General features: G+C 41.7%; 1 long non-coding RNA gene across 1 annotated transcript; it reads right to left on the bottom strand.

The window, feature by feature from the left end:
- Positions 1 to 10368: 10368 nt before the first annotated feature.
- On the bottom strand, positions 10369 to 14898 carry LOC121873755. The gene is made up of 3 exons (XR_006090302.1): positions 14858 to 14898; positions 11668 to 11779; positions 10369 to 10488 (listed from the first exon to the last, which is right to left on the bottom strand). It is a non-coding gene; the product is annotated as an uncharacterized LOC121873755 (long non-coding RNA).
- Between the last annotated feature and the right edge of the window lie 652 nt (positions 14899 to 15550).

Raw genomic sequence — 15550 nt, 5'->3', positions numbered from 1 at the left:
TGATGGATGGTGTTATATGTATGATGATGGATGGTGGTATATGTAGTGATGATGGATTGTGTTATATGTAGTGATGATGGGTGGTGTTATATGTAGTGATGATGGATGGTGTTATATGTAGTGATGATGGATGGTTTTATATTTAGTGATGATGGGTGGTGTTATATGTAGTGATGATGGATGGTGTTATATGTAGTGATGATGGATGGTGTTATATGTAGTGATGATGGGTGGTGTTATATGTAGTGATGATGGATGGTGTTATATGTAGTGATGATGGATGGTTTTATATTTAGTGATGATGGGTGGTGTTATATGTAGTGATGATGGTTGATGTTATATGTAGTGATGATGGATGATGTCAGCATTTATCACAGATGTGGAATCTCTTTCTGTGAGCTCATTGCTTATTTAATTAGTCTCGACAACATGATATTGCAGATAAGTCAGTTAAATGGACAGTAGCTACAGTAGAGCAGATTGGCACATCTCTCTACAAGTCCTTCGTCAGAAAAAGACTTGATGAATGCTACAGTATGTGCCTCTATCTGATCCCACCAGGAGAATTAGATTACCCCCGATTTCTTGCCCATTAAGAAGCTAACAGTTAAGTTACGAATGCAAATTGCCAATGTCAAGAGTGAATATAATCTCTTTTCAAGATTTTACATTGCATGCCAGACACGAGATGGCAATTTAGAAGAATTTTCGTGCACGAGAACCAGCTGTGTGCACCTTCAATATATCATCAAGGAAACCTAAGACCATGTGCTAAAGCCGAATTATTGCAATGCCTGGAAGATTTAGCCCCTGCCTACTATGGAGTCTCCTTCTACTGATACCATAATTATTGATGGAGCTGCAATTGTGACTATGCTCAAACCAGTCACCGCTAGAACATCTATCACATATGCAGCTGAATGTGTTCTTACCATATATCCAGAGGCAACTACAACATGTTGACCAAAGACGTGAGACAGGAGTAAGAAGAAGAGTGGATTCAAACACTCCAGTTCCTGAAAATTGGTAACGATAACTCCATCATGAAGCGAAAAACACTGAACTTTTTATGCTCTTGACAAATAATCACCACACGAGTGGAGAGAGTTCTGTGTTCTAAGCCCCTTGACACGTCAGCACTGCAGTGCTGTCTGCATGAGGAGGTTGACAGTAAGAAGATTCTGCCCATGTAGCAGCTGTTAACCGACTGAACATCCGAGAAGTGTGGATAGCATTTGGAGTACTAAAGCACAAACCGTTTCCCTGCAGTAAATGAAATAGCCACAGCTCTTGGGCCTGATAGGTTGCAGTGCCTTCCCTTCTTCCACAGCTTTACAGGCCGTGACACTCTCATCTTTCAGTGGTATCGGGAAGAAGACTGCTTGGAATGTAGACAAACTTATGATAATGCAATAGATGGCTTCAAATCTCTTTCAATCATACCTGAGGATATTTCATCTGCAGATCTAGCTATAACAAAACGATTCACTATGCTCATTGCTCATATACGACAGAATAAATGACCAGCGGACTGTTATGGTGTAGACAACTATTCACTAGGAAAGGCAGAGCCATTGCCAACATTACTGTCATGGGTTGCGTTGGGCCTCCAGCATAACCCATCCCAAATGTTTGATTAGGTAGAGATAAGGTACCCGGCTAGCCGATAGGGGTCATTTCACGCCTCAAAACCACATTTTAGTTAGTGGGCTTTAGACCTGGTTTGAGAGAAGACCTCCTGCTCCGCGGACTTACAATAAAACAGGGGCCATGCTGTCTTACCAGTGCTACGAGTCTGTGTGTGCAAAATCCCGAGATTGTTGTTAAGTCCAGCGAAAGTTAACGCATCCTGTAAAGGAAGTGATCACTGATGAGGGCCTGTTTGCTACAAGAGCACTCCAGGCCGGCCTAATAGATCTAACGATTAATTCTCCAGGTTGACAAACTCTCCCTTATAACTTACGGTACTGTGGCGCGAATGTGAGTGACTGACCTATCCATGCACATTATAAGTCCAGTGTATGGAATTGTGCCAAATAAACGTAAGTGCAATCATCTGCCCGTATCTGTGATCCCTCTATTATCATTATTACCAAGGGTAATGACTCATTGGTTATGACAAAGTATAACCAATAACTTAGATGGATGTTGGAAGTTAGTGGAATTCACTAAATCATCATTTATCAAGTACATAACGCATTGAGTGCCGGAAGCAGAGCAAAATTCTACGTAGTGATACACCATAATCTCTTGGGTGAGTAACCAGTGTGAAGGTATCCGAGTTCTACGGTAAGAAAGCCACTTTCCTGCATTTAAAACGTAACAATTGGCGCCCGAACAGGGACCCAGACCGTGGATGATTGCACAATTGTATCGCCCACACCTACACCATGTCAGCTCGTGCAGCGGCTTTTGAGGAAGCACGTGACCTCGGGCTGGAAGGTGCTGAGGCAGTTGCATACATGGAGAAGGCTGAGGAGAGAGAAGACAAGGCTGCGGAGAGAGAAGACAAGCAACGCAACCATGAACAACTCTTAGCCCAGCTAGACTTTCAGAAGGAAGAAAAGAAGCTGGAACGAGAAGAGAGACAAAGGAAACGGGAATTCCAACTGGCCTTAGCGGAAAGGAACCAAAATTCTTCTCCTTTAGGAACTCCCACTCAAAACGTCACTTATAGGAAATTTCCCCAGATGCCCACCTTTAAGGAGGGCGAATCCATAGAAATGTACATATCCCGGTTTGAGCATCTCGCAGAAGCCTACGAGCTTGATGACAGCATTAAGGAATTTGAGCTCCTGAGCCTATTTGATGGGAAAGCTTTAGGGATTCTTCGACGACTAGAGCGTCCTGAAAATAAATTCCCTGACATGAAGTCTGCACTGCTGCGGGCATATGGGCTGACTACTGAGCAGGCCAGGCATCAGTTCAACAGGGCAATGTTGGAAGAAAATGAAACGGCTGCACAGTTCCGGGAACGTTTAAGGGACTATGTGGCTCAGTGGATGAGTAAGGATGAAACCCCCAAGTCCATGGAAGGGGTTATAGACTCAATGGTGCGCACGCAGTTTGAAAGGTCTTGTCCTCCTGAACTTGTGGCTCAAATCAGGGCCAATGGAGTTAAGACGTCGAAGGAAATGGCAAGCAAAGCAGGCGCTCATTTCAGCGCTTTCGGGTACCACACTCGGAGGCGGTGGTCGAACGAGTCGGCAGGTGCCCAACAAAGTCAACAAGCTCTACAGAAACAGCCACCGAACCCACCCAGGCAACAGGAAAATAACCAGCAACCACAACCGCAAAGGCAGCAACAGAAACAGCAGCAGAAGCAGTACCAAGGCCACCCGAAGTACCAGGACAGTTGGCGCCCGGGTAACAATCCACGATGGGACCGGCGGCAGGAAGCCGCCTTGGCTCAATTCGTAGGCCAAGGTGCCAGCAATAATAATCCACGAAATAACCAGCAGCAGGAAGCCGCCGATGTTCAAACTGTGGACGGGTAGTGGCCTGACCTTCCAGCAGGGCCGCTCGTCATGCAACCTGAAGCAGGGGCTCATACCGAATCAGGTCCACCCCACCACACCTCCTGACCAACTGCCGCCTCCACCGTCTCCTCGAGGGGTCACTCCACCTTTCTTGTTAAGCCTGGATACGCTGGAGGAGTTCCAGTGACTGCCATGTGAGATAGTGGGGCATCAGGCTGTATTATCAGGAAAGAATTGATGAAGCCACATCAATGCACCGGAGCACAAGTAAGTGTTAAATTAGCCAATAGTTACATTCAAACGGTTCCAGTGACCAAGATTGAGGTGGACACCCCCTTCTTCTCAGGTTGGGTCACTGCAGCAGTCCTGAGGGAACCTATATACGATCTCATCATTGGAAATATCAAGGGAGCAAGATACAGTTGTGCAGTGGATGCTACAACCCAAACTGATGCTGCCGCTTTGACCCAAGTTAATGCTGCTGCAGTCACTCGGGGTATGGCTCAAACAAAACCTCGAGTTACCCCATTGGCTATTGCCACATCGTCTGATCTCATCAATAGTCAGGATGTCGTCCAAGAGCAAGAGCATGACAGCACGCTCATATCAATACACAAGAGTTTGATGGTTGGGACCATCAAGGAGACATTTGGGAATCGAACGAGGTTCGTAAAGAAGAGGAACCGTCTCTACCGAGAGACTGTGACGTCTCTGGGTGAATCACGACTGCAGTTCGTGGTTCCTTCCAAGTACCGCCTGGCTGTGTTCAAGCTAGGTTATTGCACTGCTCTTGGGGCCATATGGGTAAAAAGAAGACCTTTGACCGCATCAGTGCAGCGTTCTTCTGGCCAAGGATGGGCCAGGAGATCGCTAGGCTAGTCCGCTCTTGTGATGTTTGCCAGAAAACCAGTGATCGAGGGCGAGTCCCACCTGCACCACTAGAGCCCCTTCCACTGATCTCTGAACCCTTTGAGTGGGTGGCGGTGGACATTGTGGGGCCAATAAACCCAAGGGCGAGCGATGGGGCAAAGTATATTCTCACCTTGGTTGACTTTAGCACGAGGTGGCCCGAGGCTGTGCCCTTGAGGAACATTGAGGCCACGACTGTTGCAGAAGCCATGTTGGAAATCTTCTATTGGGTCGGTATTCCCAAACAAGTCCTCAGTGACAGGGGGACCCAGTTTTCTTCTGCCATGATGGAGGAGTTGTTGCGGCTGTTATCGGTAAAGGGGCTAAAGACAACACCCTATCACCCGATGTGCAACGGACTCTGTGAGAGGTTTAATGGGACGCTGAAGAAAATGCTCAGGAGGACGGCAGCCGAACAACCTAAGGAGTGGCCGCGCTACATTGCCCCACTTCTGTTCGCGTACCGAGAGGTGCCACAGAGCTCACTCAAGGTGTCTCCCTTCGAGCTTATGTATGGCAGGTCCGTCCGGGGACCTCTACAGGTTCTTCGGGAACTGTGGGATGATGAGGAACCAGATCCGGAAGTCAAGACCACTTATACATATGTCATTGACTTAGCTGATCGTCTCCAAGAAACCTGTCAACTGGCAAAGCAAGAGCTGATAAAGGCTCAAGAGGTCCAGAAGACTTTCTATGACAAGAAGGCTAAGCTTCGTTGTTTCCAGCCAGGTGATCAGTGCCTGGTTCTGTTGCCTACGATGCGCAATAAGTTACTGGCTCAGTGGAACGGTCCATTCGACATTGCAGAGCGTGTCTCGGACCTGACTTACATCGTCCAGGTGGGATCTCGACGAAAGAAGTTCCACATTAACATGCTGAAAAAGTACCTCCCGTCACCGATCGGGGGTATAGTCTCCACTGAGGAAGACACGGACGAGCCTTCCCAGTGTGATTCAGGGGTAACTTGTGCTGCCACAGTGATCTTTGACAGTGATGAGGAGGATGGGCCTGTCACTGCACACTCCCGCCAGAGTGAGACTTTCACGGACGTTGAGGTGAACGGAAATCTATCAGCAGAGGAACGAGATGCCATCGGCTCTCTGTTGCATCGCTACAAGGACATCTTCTCCGATAAGCCAGGAGTTGCCCGGGTCGACTGTCACACTATTGAACTGACCAGCCCTACACCTGTTAGGGTAAAGCCCTATCCTATACCTATGCGACTACTGGACACTGTTGTTACGAACCCCTCCACCCAGCACTACGAACCACGCCATCTATTGTCTTGATCTACCTACCCAGCACCACGAGCAACGCCATCTAGGGACGAAACACGAGTAAGACTCGTCTTAGTTACCACTCCGGGGTTTCCCTTCTCCATATCCTGGTTGTTGCGTCACTTCCTCCAAGTCTTCTTTGTGAGCTCCAATTCGAGGAGGGGGCACTTGGCTCTGGGAAGTGACCACAGGATCATCTATCCTCTAAACCTACGGTGCAGTGACTACCTACCGTCTTCTACAATACTCAGCCTTACTCGTCAGCCATCTCAGCTCCTCACTTAAGTATTTGTATCTTGTATTGCCTCCCCCACGTCCACTTGCTTCAAAATTGTTTATGTTGTATTAATATGTATATACTGTTAATGTTTAGGTTAAGTTTGGTTAAGGGTAATTTATAAGCTGAATATTTTGTTTAGGGATTTATGGTACTTTATTATACACAACGAAAACTCGCATCCTTTGTCTACCCTTTTATAGTCCGATTGTCTTTGTTTTTGTTTTTTTGTTACCTGTTGGGATCTGGGTAGACGTATAACTATATTCTAAATCCCCAACTCGTAACACTGTCAATCAAGAAATTGAGGAAATGGAAGCAGTAGGAATCATCGAGAAATCATCGTCTCCATACTGTAGTCCTATGGTAGTCGTCCGAAAAAAGGATGGGGGTGTCAGGATCTGTGGGGATTATAGGAGAGTAAATGCCATTACCCAGGTGGATGCTGAACCTATGTGTGATCAGAAAACCATTTTTTCAAGAATAGCTGGTTCCAAGTTATTTACCAAACTTGACCTGACCAAGGGGTTCTTCCAAATCCCACTGGACCTGAAGAGTCGGCAGATCACAGCCTTTGGTACGCCAGGGGGCTCTACCAGTATAGAGTCCTTCCCTTTGGTCTCACAAACACCCCTGCCATCTTCAACCGTGTCATGAGGCAAGTCCTAAACGGCATCAAGGGAGTTGAGGCATTTGTGGATGACGTGTTAATCCATTCAGCAACATTTGAGGAACACCTGGAACTCTTAGAGGAGGTGTTCCGGAGGTTCCAACAAAAAAACATAACCTTGAAACCAAGCAAGTGCGAGATCGGTCAGACCGCAGTACAGTTCCTCGGACACACTGTCGGCGGAGGACGCTGCACCTGCCAGAATGAAAAGATAAAAAAGGTCCAAGATGCACCACGGCCCACTACAAAAAAACAAGTGAGGTCATTTCTGGGCCTCGTAGGGTACTACCGGAACTTCATCCCAAACTTTGCCGTGGTGGCTCTCCCTTTATCCTGCTATGCAAGCAACCCATCCTTCAACTGGTGATGAAGGAAGAGCCTTTCATCCTCTGGACCGATTCTTCACAGGATGAGGTTGGCACAGTGCTACTACTAGAGGCAGACGGTGAGGTTTTTCCAGTTGTGTATCACAGTCGGAAGTTGAAACCTGCAGAGAGGAATAACAGCACGGTTGAGAAGGAACTTTTGGCAGTAGTGGAAGGCATCAAGAAGTACTACTACTATCTCTACGGAGGTGAGTTTGTGTTGGAGACAGACCACATGCCGCTCACCAGTCTCCGACCATCTAAGAATGCAAATGCTCGTCTGATGCGGTGGGCACTGTATCTCCAGCAGTTTAACTTCGTCCTCCGGTACATCAAGGGCAACCTGAATGTGGAGGCTGACCTCCTATCTCGACTTGTGGGGGAACCAGAGCAACTGATTGAGAGGTCACCTTCCCAAATGAGTGTGGAGTTGGTCTAGACTCCAGTCGACTCGAGCCTCCAAGCGTCTGACGGCTCGTCATATGTTATGTATTTTTCTCACACCTTTCTACACTTGAGAACATAACACAACACCTGTGCCACCTAAACAATGTCTACATACCCTACACCACACAACACGTTGCTGTAATGTAAATGTAGCGTGCTTACGCTTACCATGAACTAATGCTCGGGAATTGTCACCCTCGCCGCGGAGTTTTCCTCTCGCCAGAAAAACTAAAGTAAATGTTGAGGTTTTCCCTCAGTGGCGATTGGCGACTATATTCCGTTGCAGTGTTAGTGTTACACACACACCACAGTGTGAATGTCGAATTATGTGTCTGGGATAGGCATTCTCTTGATTGTATACAGGTGCTAAAAATTTATTCTCCAAAGAAAATTTTTTTCTTAGTAGGGGCGATTGTCATGGGTTGCGTTGGGCCTCCCGCACAACCCATCCCAAATGTTTGTTTAGGTACAGATAAGGTACCCGGCCAGCCGATAGGGGTCATTTCACGCCTCAAAACCACATTTTAGTTAGTGGGCTTTAGACCTGGGTTGAGAGAAGACCTCCTGCTCCGCGGACTTACAATAGAACGGGCCATACAGTCCTACCAGTGCTACGGGTCTGTGTGTGCAAATCCCCGAGATTTTTTTGTTAAGTCCAGCTACAAGTTAACACATCCTGTAAAGGAAGTGATCAATGGTGAGGGCCTGTTTGCTACAAGAGCACTCCAGGCCGGCCTAATAGATCTAACGATTAATTCTCCAGGTTGAATAACTCTCCCTTATAACTTCCGGTACTGTGGCGCGAATGTGAGTGACTGACCTATCCATGTATGGAATTGTGCCAAATAAACGTAAGTGCAATCATCTGCCCGTATCTGTGACCCCTCTATTATTATTATTATTATCATCAAAGGTAATGACTGATTGGTTATGACAAAGTATAACCAATAACTTAGATGGATGTTGGAAGTTAATGGATTCATTAAATCATCATTTATCAAGTACACAACGCATTGAATGCCGGAAGCAGAGTGAATTTCTACTCTCCTGGGTGAGTAATCAGTGTGAAGGTATCTGAGTTCTACAATAAGAAAACCAATTTCTTGCATTTAAAACCTAACAATTACCCAACCAAATCAGCACTGTTACGACATACCAAGAGTGCAGAATATCAAGTAGGACATACCTGGGTTCAGTGTTTCCTTCTCTCACCAAAACTACCTGAACCAAGCGACTGGGAGTGGGTGAAGAACTCCAAAGGGCTATGGGAACCTCTGTGGTCCAACCTTCCTGAAGCTGCAAAATCGTGCAGTGAACTGCTTCATTGGGTGTGGATGAAGGTGGTGCACAGGCTGCTCTCAAGTGCGCAACTCAGTACAAGTACTCTGTACATTGCGAGAACGAATAGCCTACACACCACACTGAAAACAGTTGTTGTGCTTTAACTCTTTTTGATTTGTTTTAGACCATTTTGTTTTTCCCATAAAGCCAGTAATTCTATCAAGAGTTAATTTGACGCCGTGTGCTATTTTACCCCGTAAAAGTTAGTAAAATCGTTAATTAATGAAAGATTTATACTGAGTTGATTATTTGTCTTACTTATTCTGCCTCATATAAGTAACTAGCGGAATCGCCGCCCTCCGGGCGGCTCTTTCGCTAGGCCACGGTAGGACGCCCCCCTCCGGGAGGCTCCACATTGTCTCACTGTAATGCATTAATTTGTCTGCTTTGATCCTGATTTTGTACTCGCCAGAAGGCATGCTTTCCAGGGCATTTTAAAATGATTGTACATACGTGTTGTGCTCATGCAGCATTTCTTGGATAGATAGGACAATGTCATGTCTGACACCTTGAATATTGCCACACGTGATAGTTGTCTGCTTTTCATGATCTCCCATGAAGTAGGTTTGGAGGAACTTTGCCTGCTCATCTTCCAGTGGCAAGAGGGATCCTGCTTTGTGATAGACTTGACCCTGGACTTTGAATGTGGGCATGTATCCGTGCTCACGAACTACTCTGGTAGCTCCAAAGGATGTCATCTGGAAGCATGAATTGTACTTCCGGATATTTTCCAAGAAGTGTTTTGATCCTGGTGTTGTTCCCAGCATGAGAGTCTTCAATGGTTGTGGTGGTTTTTTTAAATTTGGCAGTCGTACTTTCCCATGAGAGCAGCACAGTCCAGGAGATTCTCCTTTGTACTTCTTTGCAAAGCAGTGTTCACATTTCTTATCCATGTTGCCAATGACAACGGAGGGATACTTTTCATATTCTATATATAACATCATCCATCATCACTACATATAACACCATCCATCATCACTACATATAACACCACACATCATCACTACTTATAGTACCATCCATCATCACTGCATATAACACCATCCATCATCACTAGATATAACACCATCCATCATCACTACGTATAACACCATCCATCATGACTACAGATTGGTAAAGTAGTTTCCGAGATTCTCGTGCGGACACACACACAAACACACACACGCAGACATACTTCTTTGTCTTATATATATATATATATATATATAGATTGGAGAATTGGGATGCATACAGTTACCAATACTTTTTCTTCAAATAAGCTAAGGTCATGTTGATTTTTTTTTAAGAAATTACTTTTTGTGGTATATTTTGATGTGGTCTCCATATCCATATTTGTTTTTTAAGTGACGAACTCCCATTCTCCCGAATATAATGTATGTAACGAGATGTTTATTTAGACTAATTACCAATATAACCTCTTCATCTAAATCCAATCACAAAGTTCAAGAGCTTAATACTTTTAATGCACTTAATAAAGGACTACATTTATCTTCTGTGCGAGATCCACACCAAAAACACAGAGGAGGGCATAATACAACTATGGCAGCTTTCATTATATTGTAGACAAATGGAAATGAGGATAAAGAGGTATAACTTACCCAGGAATCAGAGAAGTGGGCGTTCTTGTCATCAGTGAGGAGGATGATGGAGTTGCGAGGTTTTGAAGTAGGTTTAAGTACCACTGAAGCTGCCTGGTAGGGATTAAGTAACTCTCCACATCCTTCTGAATTCAAAAAGATAATTATAGAAAATGCAAATTAATCAATTCCAGGGGTTAACATGCAAGACAAATACAAAATAAACCCCTTCACCTTGGGGACGCCACTTTTAATATTTTATTTAGCTAACGCCAAACGATTTTATTCAGCACAAAGAGGATTCTGTGCACAAGTGGTTAGTAGACTATCTCCCCTAATAACATTAATAAGAGAAGTCTGAAAATTCCCTGCATAAGAAACCGCTAGTCTATATAAATGAAAATAAGCATTTACTGTAGATGTAGTAATACTAAATCCGAGAAGGAGTTGGTGCTGGACTTCACCTATGCATCCACCTTGGAACCTACTTATCGAAACCTAATACAGCTGGAGCGGGAAGAGCAGTGGTCTTTGGGGAAAGTACAAGAACCCTAGCCACGATTGTTGGTTGCTTTGTTACAATAGGATAAGAGACTCGGGGAGACTGTGGAACCAATGGCCTGAGGTTCCTCAGTAAGCTTGGTTCCTTGATTATACACTGGTCAACATAAAAAAAAATTCTCATGGTTCTGAATCAAAACAGTCTGATTCTAGTGTAATTGTATGTGCTGAACTCAATTATGACTCAATTATTGAAACTCCCAAAAACTACAGAGCATCGAGCTACTTGTGCCACTGTTTCAACATAATCACCCAGAGAGAGAATGTTTGCTACACATTAGGAACTCGTCTCTTTAGCTGGGGAGCACGAGAGAGTCTTTTAAACGTGATTTGGGAGACTTGTGACGGTGTATAAAAACGGGTGCAAACGGAAATATATAAGAAGTTTTTGCCGAATAGGGATAACTTTTTGTTTTTGTTGCTATAACTCGGGGAATTTAATTCTTATATGGTGAAATTTGCTTTGTTTAATATGAGGAGTCGTTTTCTGTTTTAATGTAGCAAAATTATACGAAAAGTGGGTTCGATAAGGTTAGGTAGGTTACGTTAAGTTACATAAGGCCTGTGTGAAACTATATATATATATATATATATATATATATATATATATATATATATATATATATATATATATATATATATATATATATATATATATATATATATTTATTTATGATCTACGTGATCGCTTATGGCCAGTCAGAAGCTCCAAAGAAGATAAATACATAGATGTTATCGCTAAATTAGTGATATAATCTACTAACCTGTAGACGGAGGTAAGGCGCCAGCAGCCTTTTGACATGGTAACAAGAGCGTCAGCGCCATCACCACTATGTCCAGGCTCATCATCCTTGATACCTCCAGTGCAGCTTCAACCTGACAGTAGAAGTAAAAAAATCTTATTCTTTATTAATATACAGCAGATGTTGACTGCTACCAAACCTAACAATTATGGTACCAACACTACAAATAATTAAATAATAATATCATTGAAGAATTATATACTGTAAAGAAGAAGAAAATAGTAATATTAGATGAAAACTATTTCAGTGCACACGAGCGATACTTATAAACTAATGCACCAAAATTCCTCTTTCTGTTGATTTCGTTGAAAACGTCATTACTCTTCATATTCAGCTATGACTTCTCTTGTAATATATACCCAGTCCATATCTTTTACATCCTCTTGTCAAGGTATTTTACGCTTCCAACCATCCTGTTTTATGTTATGTGTGATTATTTTCTATATATCATTAGGCTACTTTGAATATTCCTTCTCAAGACTTATGCCTGGCAAGTTTCATACATTTTCATTTTACGGCTTTAAGCTTCCTGCAATTTACTGATGTTAAAGCTCTCTCTCTCTCTGACTGCTCATTTTATTTTATTTTACCCTTCTTAAATCTGTTCCTTAAAAATAAGAATGTTTACACCTCAGTCGCCTTGCTAACCTGTAGTCATACTACTCTTAGTCTCAGGTGTACCGTAATTTATTTTCCTGTGTTGTATCTGCACTACCCTTAACTCCCTGTCGTTAAACCAATGTGACTGTTTTACTTTACACATTTAATTGAAAACTTAAATATGATAATTACGTTTTATACATTCTTCCTTTAAATGAACCGAATGCATTCAATCATACAAGTAGAAGGTCTTGGAGATGGACTATCTGATTCGCTTTGCTGTTCACATGTGTATTGTGAATTAAACCTATTTTAGGAAATATTTATCTGAGCCCTTAGTATTTGCAAATTATTTACAGAACAGGAAATTCTTGTTATTTATACAATGTGTGGTCATGAGTATGTAACATCCTGAACCTGAGTATGATGAGAAGTTTATAATACCATTGCATGAGGCAGAAAGGGAACTTGAAATACTATACTACATATCCATGAATTCTACTTTAATTTTTTTTCTATTCACTTAATTAATTATCTATTGTATGCTTCACTATGTTGGAATGATAATAATACAAACACTTAACTCTGGACTTTTAAAATTCAACAAAAAGTAAACGAATATTAATATAAGCAATGATCAGTCAGGTTTTAAAACAAATATGTGACCAAAACTTTATTGGAACTCTTACAATTCAGTTTTCTTATCCTTCGTTTTACACAATAGTACTTTGATCAGCTCACCCCTGGCTTGAGAGGTAAGGGACTATATACAAGCAATTTGTTTGTATGTGTAAGTAATTAACTGTAGTACATTCAGTTTCAGACCCTTGGAGGTTAATAAAGTTAACATTGTCCTTGCCCTGAAACACACGAATTCATCCTTTTTTTTCATAAAAAAAATATTTGTTTTTCCACAAATTGTATGTTCAATGCATTTCTGCTGTTAATTACCCAATCTCTAAAATCGTTTCCTACAATCCTTCTCATGTTTTTTTTGTACGTATACTAACTACATACTAGTCAACGACAATCCCGCCTGTGTGTGTGTGCTTAATTATTTTTCACTATCCACTAACTTATAATTGTCGTTACCTGCTAGCAATATATATATATATATATATATATATATATATATATATATATATATATATATATATATATATATATATATATATATATATATATATATATATATATATATATTCGCAAAATTCCGTTTTCATTTTTTTTTAATTTAATATTATTGTTCCAATAGAAAGTAAGTTAAACGAGTTTTTCCGTCTTATTATGGCTCAGTTCTTGCTACTACTCGTGGTACATTCCCTTCGTGCCCTTGAGGAATAAATATCTATTATGGTTGGCTCATTATTCAAAATATTTATTGTCTTATAATTAACTTTTTTTTAAATTTATTAGAAGATTCACCTTTACTCTACAAATAAAAGACCTCCCAAACCACTCCTTGAAAATCTTGTTGATGTTTTTTTATAACAGCTGTTATTAATGTTTCCTCGGTGCCCGTGTCCAGAACACTAAACAAATATTATCTTATGAAGAATATACCTTTGTAAATCAAATGACATTAGGTTATTTTTTACGCTTATTTCTAAAGAAATATATTTTGGATCATCTTCTGTTGAATTGAATATTTTCGCTATTCCAGATCTTATTATTTTAAATATTTACATTATTGCCACTTATACAACAACTGCCAGTTGTGAAAGTTACTTCTTATGAGGTAGTGTTAAAACCCGTGGCAATTATGTTAGTGTTGTTCACTGCCCCAGAAGTAAGGGTCTTCTACCGAACCATTGCAGTAAGGATGATGAGAGTCAAATACACAAGCAGATAAAGTGAGGGGCTGAGTTGGTGTAGAAGATGAAATTGTTGTATTATGTCCCCAGGAGGTCGGTAGAGGCTCTCCATGGTACGGCCTTGCTTGTATTGTACCTTCTCTCTGCCATCGACGGATCCACCTATAGACTGTCGTGATGCTGATCCCAATCTCCTGTGATATTTTTCTTGCTGACATGCCACTGATCCACAGACAGACAATTTTGCCACGGTAAGCTGTCACAAAAGGAGAACATGTAGGTCGCTTCTCCATTATGGTGTTTCTGTCAAATAGGATTATTATATATTGTTTCACCCCTCATGTGAGTCATCGGGCATTCTATGAACACAAAATATAATATGGTTTCCCCTACGTAATGTGTGCTTATGTTACAATAAATAGGGTTAATAGCCTTTTTTTGGAAACCGTGTAAATTATGATATATACGAATAAATTTTCACTAAATTATAGCAAAAAAGCCAATAGTTATTCCTATTTAGCAAAAGCGTCGGTTGCTTTATAGGGTTTAAGGTTTGATCGGCGCTATATATATATATATATATATATATATATATATATATATATATATATATATATATATATATATATATATATATGCAAGTAAATCACTGTAGGTGCGCGTGATCTAGGTATATGCTGATAACCACAAGGAAAGAAGAAAGCAACTAATACAAGTAAAACAATTCGTACGTTTACCTCAGAGACAGTCCTAATAGGGATACTGTTCTTGATATGGCGACACGAGGTAACTGTACTCACCTTGTGACAGTCAGGCATAGTTATAAACTAGTCACCTGGGTCGCGCAGAATCCCCTCGGGAGTACTGACGTCATGGTAAAGGTAAATTGTGATTGGACGATCGTATTTATAAGTGGTACTACAGTAAATTGTGTGACCTGTTCATGAAATATATTTAGCATTCAACGACCTACTCCTACCCATGTACTGACACACGTTTAGTCATGCAAACACAATGGATTCCACCACATGTCACTATAACAATATCAATATTACAAAATGTCGGAATATGTATAGCTTGATAACTACAACACTGAAAGATGTTAAGGTAATGATAGTGAGGTTGGAGTGAAACAGCCGTAGATTTATGAAATTTTAGGCATATATATATAAGAACATAAGAATGGAGGAAACTGCAGCGGGCCTATTGGCCCATACTGGGCAGTCCCGTTTACACCCAACCCCTATTGCTCATATGAGCATCCAACCTATGTTTGAAGCAATTCAGCGTATTCGAGTTAATGATGATATTTGGTAACTTGTTCCATTCATCCACTACTCTGTTTCCAAACCAGTGTTTACCTATTTCACGACTAAATCTAAATTTGTCTAATTTAAAACCATTGTTACGAGTTCGCTCCTGGTTGGATA

This window comes from Homarus americanus, unplaced genomic scaffold (genome assembly GCF_018991925.1).
Source record: "Homarus americanus isolate GMGI-L3 unplaced genomic scaffold, GMGI_Hamer_2.0 scaffold43767, whole genome shotgun sequence".
Taxonomy (NCBI): Eukaryota; Metazoa; Arthropoda; class Malacostraca; order Decapoda; family Nephropidae; genus Homarus; species Homarus americanus.
The sequence above is the reverse complement of the archived record's forward strand: the minus strand, read 5'-3'. Positions and strand labels throughout refer to the sequence as shown.